The sequence below is a fragment of the Rana temporaria genome, chromosome 2 (assembly GCF_905171775.1).
Source record: "Rana temporaria chromosome 2, aRanTem1.1, whole genome shotgun sequence".
In the NCBI taxonomy this organism is placed as follows: domain Eukaryota; kingdom Metazoa; phylum Chordata; class Amphibia; order Anura; family Ranidae; genus Rana; species Rana temporaria.
The window spans coordinates 477,336,163-477,344,928 of NC_053490.1; positions in this window are offsets into that span (position 1 = coordinate 477,336,163).

Below are 8,766 nucleotides of genomic sequence, written 5' to 3' on the forward strand. Positions count from 1 at the left end.
CCCATCAGGCCCCGGGCTCTTCCCACTCGGCAAGGATTTAATGATCGCCTCTATGTCTGAGGGCGTCACAGGGGACTCCAACTCCGCCTGCTGCTCCTCAGACAAAGAGGGGAGCCCAGAGTTTAACAAATACTCCTTAATAGCGCCATATTTCAAAGCCGCGGATTCCGGCGTAGCAGTCGAGTCCAAAGAGTAGAGCTTCGAATAGTAGTCAGTAAGTTTCCAGCGACTTCTGCCCCTGTTGAAGCTATATTAAGCTGCGGTGTGAGCGGAGTTGAGAACACACACGTCCTCACTCCACCATCGCTCGGCTATGCCACCTATGTGCCTTGTTCACACTGCAGTGCTGCCTTCATTAGGGCTGCAGAGTGTTGCTGAAAAATGCAGAAATGCATTTTTTTTTAAATAACAAACATGTCATACCTCCACTGTGCAGCTCATTTTGCACACAGTGGCCCCCGATCCTGGTCTTCTGGGGTCCCTCGGCGGCTGTCTCCTCTCTGCATCAGCTAACCCCCTTCATGGGATGCTCTCTCCCAAGGGGGTTAGCTTGCGGGCGCGCTCCCGTGAAACAGCCGGCGACTGTATCACTTGGCTCCGCCCCCCGGAGCGCTGCGTCATTGATTTGATTGACAGCAGTGGGAGCCAATGGCTGCGTTGCTATCAGTCAACCACTGAATGAGCTGAGAAGCCTGGCCGAGAAGCCAGCGCGTTCATGGCTCGGGACTTTCGAGGGCTCAGGTAAGTAAACGGGGGGGGGGGGGGGGCGCTAATCCTCGGATGTTTTTTCACCTTAATGCATAGAATGAATTAGGGTGAAAAAACATGTACCTTTACAACGCCTTTAAAGGGTTACTAAAGGAATTTATTTTTTCTTTAAAATAACAAACATATTATACTTACCTCCACTGTGCAGTTCGTTTTGCACAGTGTGGCCCAGATCCACGTCTTCTGGGGTCCCTCAGCGTCTGTCTCTGGTCCTCCCCACAATTAATCACCACAGTCATGCGAGAGAGCTCGCATAGTGGTCAGTAATTGCGGGCGTGCTTCTGTGATACAGTGAACGGCCATAGCCGCTCACTGTATCACTCGGCCCTGCCCTTCGGCACGCCGCGTCACTGGATGTGATTGACAGCAGCACCAGCCAATGGCTGCGCTGCTCTCAATCCATGCGCTCTAGCCAATCAGCGGCCAGGCTGAGCGGTGAAGAGGATATCAGGACTGCGTGCAGGACTTTTGAGGGGTCAGGTAAAGGGGGCTCGGGGTAGGGGGGGGGGGCAGCAGCATCAGAGTTTTTTTCACCTTAATGCATAGATTCTACCTACCTGTGCTACCTACCTGTAGTTTGCATGTTCTGTCTGACATGCTGGTAGGTAAATTGGCCCTAGTATGTCTATGTATGAATATGAGTTAGGGACCTTAGATTGTAAGCTCCTTGAGGGCAGGGAGTGATGTGAATGTACAATATTTATGTAAGATGCTGCATAAATTGATGGTGCTATATACTGTAATTACTGCAAAAAAATAATAGTGGTGCACAAAGTGTGCCGTGCTGAAATAGAGAGTATATTTGAAGTGTGCATTTTTTGCGCAGCAGCCAAGTGTAAGGTTTATTATTGGTGCACATAGTGTGTTGTGAGAAAATATAAGACAGGGCTGTGGTTTGATAGTAACAAGAATGCAGAGGATTACGTAATAAAATAGATGTCTTCTAAAACATACAGCTCTGGTTTGACACCATCTCTTTTCCACCATCTCTTGCATACATCTGAGGTGAATTCTGCCCTCATGTATTGCTTTATAGAATTTTCTAGCCATACTGCTTGGAATACTGACAGGACTTTTTATTTCTTTCTTGTCTATCCTCAATTCCACGCTGTGACCACTAGGGGCTTTTTGCACCCCCGTATGGTCACCCAAGGACTTCACATGATGAATGCCCGACTTGTGTCTCTGCACATTTTAGCCTTCTTTTTCCATCCTTTGATTTGCCTTGTCTGTTTCCTCTCCCTGCCCCTGTTGGCCTTTGTTTAGTAGACTTAGTAGGCCTATCATTTGTCGGCGCATGCGCACGAGCACTCCTATGTGCCCGCGCTTGCCCGGTGACGTCAGACGCTCGGGCGATGATGGGGGGGTTTAAATTGCCGGCAGGTTTGCAGCTTTACTGCATTGTAACACGAGGACAACCTTATCCTAGGTGTCCCATATACAGGTATATGATAATACTTCTCCCTTCTCCAGTCGGCTACTTCTTTGTTTTATTAACCTCTTCCTCCTTTCTTTTGCCTTTCTTATTCCCCTATTGTGCTTTTCTGGACTCTTTATGATGAATATATGGACTTTCTTATAAATATTTTTACTAAATTAAATTTATTAACCTTGCTCAGTGGTACGATCTTTCTGTCCAGCATGCAGTATGTCTAGTATATCTAGATTGTTTACCTACCCTCTTTTTTCCTATTTAATTATTCTTTTTAAATTAATAACTTTTTCTTGGTCTCTCCTTTCCTCTCTGAACCTTATTCTTTTGGTTTATCTTTGAAGGTTTGCTGACTTGATATGACAGACTCCTGATCGTGTGTACGCGGTATTAGTGCTAGGGGAACCAATAATATATGTAATTGAGTTCTGACTTGCACATATTTATCTGCTTATCCTTACTTCCAATATCCTTTGCCTAGGTTGGAGATGATTGTGGTGGGTCCCAGTGGTATATAAAGGTGTTTAACCACTTAAGGACCCCTTCACGCCGATATACGTCAGCAGAATGGCATGGCTGGGCACAATCACATACCTGTACGTGTCTCTATAAGCCCAGCCTTGGGGTCGCGAGCGCGCCGCCGTCGGTGCGCTCCCGACCCAGTCCTAAGCTCTGTGACCGCGTCCGCGGACCCGATCGCCATAGGTGTGCCGCGATCTGTCACCAGAGCTAAAGAACGGGGAGAGGTGTGTGTAAACACACCTTCCCTGTTCTTCCCTGTGGCAGTGTCATTGATTGTCTGTTCCCTGATATAGGGAAAGACGATCAATGACGTCACACGTCCAGCCCCGCCCCCCTACAGTTAGAAACACATATGAGGTCACACTTAACCCCTACAGTGCCCCCTAGTGGTTAACTCCTAAACTGCGATTGTAATTTTCACAGTAAACAGTGCATTTTAATAGCACTTTTTGCTGTGAAAATGACAATGGTCCCAAAAATGTGTCAAAATTGTCCGATGTGTCCGCCATAATGTCTCAGTCACAAAAGAAATCACTGATTGCCGCCATTAGTAGTAAAAACATTTTTTTATAAAAATGCAAAAAAACTATCCCCTATTTTGTAAACGCTATAAATTTTGCGCAAACCAACTGATAAACGCTTATTGCGATTTTTTTAACCAAAAATATGTAGAAGAATATGTATCGGCCTAAACTGAGGGAAAAAAATATTTTTTTATATATTTTTGGGGGATATTTATTATAGCAAAAAGTAAAAAATATTGTTTTTTTTTTTCAAAATTGTCGCTCTATTTTTGTTTATAGTGCAAAAAATAAAAACCGCAGAGGTGATAAAATACCACCAAAAGAAAGCTCTATTTGTTGGAAAAAAAGGGCGCACATTTTGTTTGGGAGCCACGTCGCACGACCGCACAATTGTCAGTTAAATCGACGCAGTGCCGAATCGCAAAAAGAGGCAAGGTCCTTAACCTGCATAATGGTCCGGGTCTTAAGTGGTTAAGGAAAGACAAACCTTTGATCCCCATATTTCTATTATTATTATAATTCAGGTATTATAGCACCAACAGTTTGTGCAGCACTTTACAATCTAAAGGGAGACAGTATGATTATAATACAGTTCAGTACAGAAAGATTATGAGGGCTTACAATCTAAAGGGATGGGGAGGTGGTGCAAAAGGTAAAAGCTGTAGGGGATGATCTGATGGAGGTAGCCAAAAGTACAGGTTTTAGGTGAAGGTGGGATAGGCTGACTTGAATAAATTAGTTTTCAGGGATCGCCAAAAGGCGGACAGGGTAGGAGCTATTGGAACATACTGGGGTAGGGAGTTCCAGAGGATGGGAAAGGTTCTGGAGAAGTTCTGGAAGCTAGCTTGTGAAGAGGTACCAAGGGGGCTAGAGAGTTATGCCCTGTACACACGATCAGACCTTTGTCTGACCAAATTCACATCGGAATTCCAACGGAATTCCATCGGAGGAAAAGAGAACATGTTCTCTATGTAATCTCCGATGGAATTCATCAGAATTTCCGATGGAATTTCTCAGATGGGGCATACACATGGTTGGAATTTTTCCATCGGAAATTCCAATCGTGTGTTCAAGGCCTTAGGTTTTGGGAGAAGAGAAATGGCTGATTTTATATCTTGAAATGAGGTTGGTGATATAGTTGGGGGCAGTGAGGTGGACGGCTTTGTATATTGTGGTTAGTATTTTGAATTTTATATGTTGGGCTAGTGGATACCAGTGAAGGAATTGGTGGAGAGAATAGCAGCCATGGATTTGTTAGCAGAACCTAGCAACAGGGGGCCAGATTCACAGCCAGCAGCCGTAACTTATCTTTTCCGATTTAAGTTACACTGCCGGAAAATTTCTACCTAAGTGCCCGATCCACAAAGCACTTACCTAGAAATTTTCGGGTGTGTAACTTAAATTCCGCCGGCGCAAGGTGTTCCTATTCAAATGGGGGCGAGTCCCATTTAAATTAGGCGCGCTCCCGCGCCGGACGTACTGCGCATGCTCGTGACGTCATTTTCCCGACGTGCATAGCGCGAAATTACGTTACGCCGAGCTTCGTGAATTGCATACCCGAAGCGGCATTTTGACTCGAAATGCCCCCAGCGGCGGATGCGGTACTGCATCCTAAGATCCGGCAGTGTAAGTCCCTTACACATGTCGGATCTTCTGCCTATCTTTTGGAAACTGATTCTGTGGATCAGTTCCAAAGATAGAAACAGGGATACGGCGTATCCCTTTTGAGGATCTGGCCCAGGATTCATAATAGACTATACATTTTTGATGAGATATATGCTCGTCTTTGGCCATCCTTATACAATAAAAGTGCCTTCTGCTTTTCCACCATCATTTAGTTTTAGGTTCTCCTATTGGCAGAAGAGATTTATTGAATTTTAGAAATCCTTGAGTTGTATTTAGGAAACTCAATACCAATCCTTTTACCATTATCATTTTGAGTGACGCTGATTGAGTTTCTGTTGAGCAATAAGTCTTGAAAACGAGTTAAACCAAGTGAATTAGCCATTATCCTAAAATGATTCTATAAACGTCATTTATCATTAACATCAGGATTAGGTTAATGACATATACTGAAATTAGAAGATGCCGCGGTTCAATCAATTTAAGCATTACATGACTACTCTTCATAGCTATGAATTTTGTAAGTTGAAATCTTCACTGATTTCAGTAAAATACCATCTTTTCAAGTTATACAGATAAGTGACTGTGCACAATAGTGTGCTCTGCTCTGTCACTTTTCATATGGTTTTTGTTTTTTAAAGAACGGGAAAAGTAAAAAAGAGATACCTGTAGAAAGTAGAATGACACATTAAACTGTAGTATTAAGGATTGTGAGGGAGAGTATGTGCTTTGCAAACAATAACCATTTTACTGCAGTACTGGGGTTCACATATCACCCATGGTAGTCTCCATCTGTCCCCTGGACCTTTCAGCTCTTACATTTAGAAGCCAAGCACAGGTACATTTGGGCATGAGGAAATTATAATGAAAGTGATTTTACTAAGGTTTAAAGTGGTTGTAAACCCTAATGCCTAGTACACACGAGAGGATTTATCCGCGGAAACGGTCCGGATTTGTACTAACCAGGAGATCAAAATCCCCGCGGAATTCCGTCCGCGGTGACTCGTCGCGCCGTCGCCGCGATGATGACGCGGCGACGTACGCGACGCTGTGATATAAGGACTTCCACGCATGCGTCGAATCATTACGACGCATGCGGGGGATGGATTCGGACGGATTGATCCGGTGAGTCTGTACAGACCAGCGGATCAATCCGTTGGAATGGATTCCAGCGGATAGATTTCTTGGCATGTTAGGAAATTTTTATCCGCTGGAAATCCATCCCCAGGGACAAAAATCCGCGGAAACAGATCCGCTGGATTGTACACACCAGGGGATCTATCAGCTGAAACCGGTCAGTGGATCAATTTCAGCGGATCGATCCTCTCGTGTGTACGGGGCCTTAGGCCCCGTACACACGAGGGGATCTCCGCTGGAAACGGTCCGCCGGACCGTTTCCAGCGGAGATTCCTCCTCCGGATTTGGATCCGATGGCTTGTACTCACCATCGGATCAAAATCCGCACGGAATTCATCCGCGGTGACGTGTCGCGCCGTCGCCGCGATGATGACACGGCGACGTGCGCGACGCCGGAATGTAAGTACTTCCACGCATGCGTCGAATCATTACGACGCATGCGAGGGAGGGGAGCGGACGGATTGATCTGGTGAGTCTGTACAGACCACCGGATCAATCCGCTGGACCCGATTTAAGCGGATAAATTTCTTAGCATGCTAAGAAATTTATATCCGCTTGAAATGGATCGGGCTGAGGAATCTCCGCGGATAAATATCCGCTAGGCCGTACAGACGACCGGATTTGTCCGCTGGAACTGATCCGCTGGGTGGCGTTCACGTCGTTTTCCGCGTTGGGTATGCAAATTAGCTATTTCCGACGATCCACGAACTTACGAGTGGCCGGCGCATTTTTTTACGGCGTCTGTAGTCGGCTTTTTCCGGCGTATAGTTAAAGCTGCTATTTGCCATGTTAAGTATGGCCGTCGTTCCCGCGTTTAATTAGAATTTTTTTTTTTTTGCGTAAGTCGTCCGTGAATCGGAATGTATGTAAGTCACGTCTATGTTAAAAAAAATGACGTCCTTGCGACATCATTTAGCGCAATGCACGGTGGGAAATTTAGGGACGGCGCATGCGCAGTTCATTCGGCGCGGGGACGCGCTTCATTTAAATGAAACACGCCCCCTAATCGCCGATTTGAATTCCGCGCCGTTACGCCGCTTGAGATACACTACGCCGCCGTAACTTACGGCGCAAATTCTTTGGGGATTCGAACCGGCCTAATGTAAGTTACAGCGGCGTAGCGTATCTCACATACGCTGCGCCGATCTATTTGTATGTGAATCTACCCCACAGACACTAATTTTAAAAAGGCATTTTTTTTAAATGCTACCTAAAATATGCTGACCCTGACATTTGAGTCCAACCTTTAACCCTGACCTTTGACCCTTGCCTTGACCCTAACACTAACCTTGACACAGACCTAAATCAAACCTTGATCTAATAATTTTTTTCCATTTTTTTTTTATAATTTTTTACACACTATTGTTGATTTTTCACCTTTCTCTCCTGCAAGGAGAGAAAGATACAATGTATCTTTCTCTATATTTAGAAGAGAAAGAAAACACATAAGATGCTATTACAGCGATCAGTGGACAGGAAACCACAAGTCCCAGGTCCCAATCATAATTAACAGCCCTGGCTCTGTGCTCAGAGCGCTCTATGTGGCGTGCTCCTAGTACAAACACAGGAGCACATAGATGCACACAGCCACAGGTGCAGGTAACTGGCGACTGGCCTTCAATGCCCACTGTCTGCATTTGGGTGCCACTCACCCACACTTGCATTTCTGTCATATTAGGATGAGAGGCTGTGTCTGTGATCCCATAGACACGAATGTGCTGCCTTAACACAGCCCCTGGTGGCTCCAGCTACTCATGGACTAATATTGTAAAAGCCAATGAGAACGAGGCCTTAGCACATGAGCACTGCAGCTCTGCAACTCTGTTGTACAGTTATTGCAAGAGGCTGCTACCATGTTAGATACCTACATTGCTTGCATTTAAAAAATATAATAAAATTAAAGTGGTTGTAAAGAAATAAGGTTTTTATCGTAATGCATTCTATGTGTGTAGCAGCCCCCCTCAGCCCCATAATTCTTACTAGGCATGTGCAAAAGGTAAAAAAAATGTTGTTTCGTTTTAATTCGTTATTTAATTAATTTCGTTAAGTTAGATTCGTTACATGTGTTAAATTCGTTTTCGGAATTCGTTCGTTTTCGACCGAATTTCGAAAAATCCGGTCAAATTAGAATATATTTTCGACCGGATTTGATAATATTTCAATCGGATTCGAAAAAAGAATTCTATTCGAATCGAATTCGAAAACAATTTGATTCGAAAACAAATTCGAATTAAAATTGAAAGCAAATTTGAATCAAAATCTAAAAAATATAAATCGATTTCTAAAAAATAATACAATAAAATAGAATATAAAATAATAAAACAATAGAATGAAAATCAAAGAATAGTAAAGAACAGAATGGAATGTAATAGAATGTAATCAAATACAATAGAATATGACCTGGCTCCTTCTATCTACAGTATCTTCTATCTATCTTCCATTTTCTGAAATTCAAAATTCATATAGAATGAAGTCAAATTCGAATAGAAAAATATTAGAAGAGTAGAATAAAATATATATATGTATATATATATATATATATATATATATATATATATATATATATATATATATATATATATATATATATATATATATATATATATATTTTATTCTACTCTATTCTAATATTTTTCTATTCGAATTTGAGTTCATTCTATATGAATTTCGAATTTCAGAAGATGGTTATATATATAAATGAAATTTTATAAATATATATATAATTACATTTATATATATAACCATCTTCTGAAATTCGAA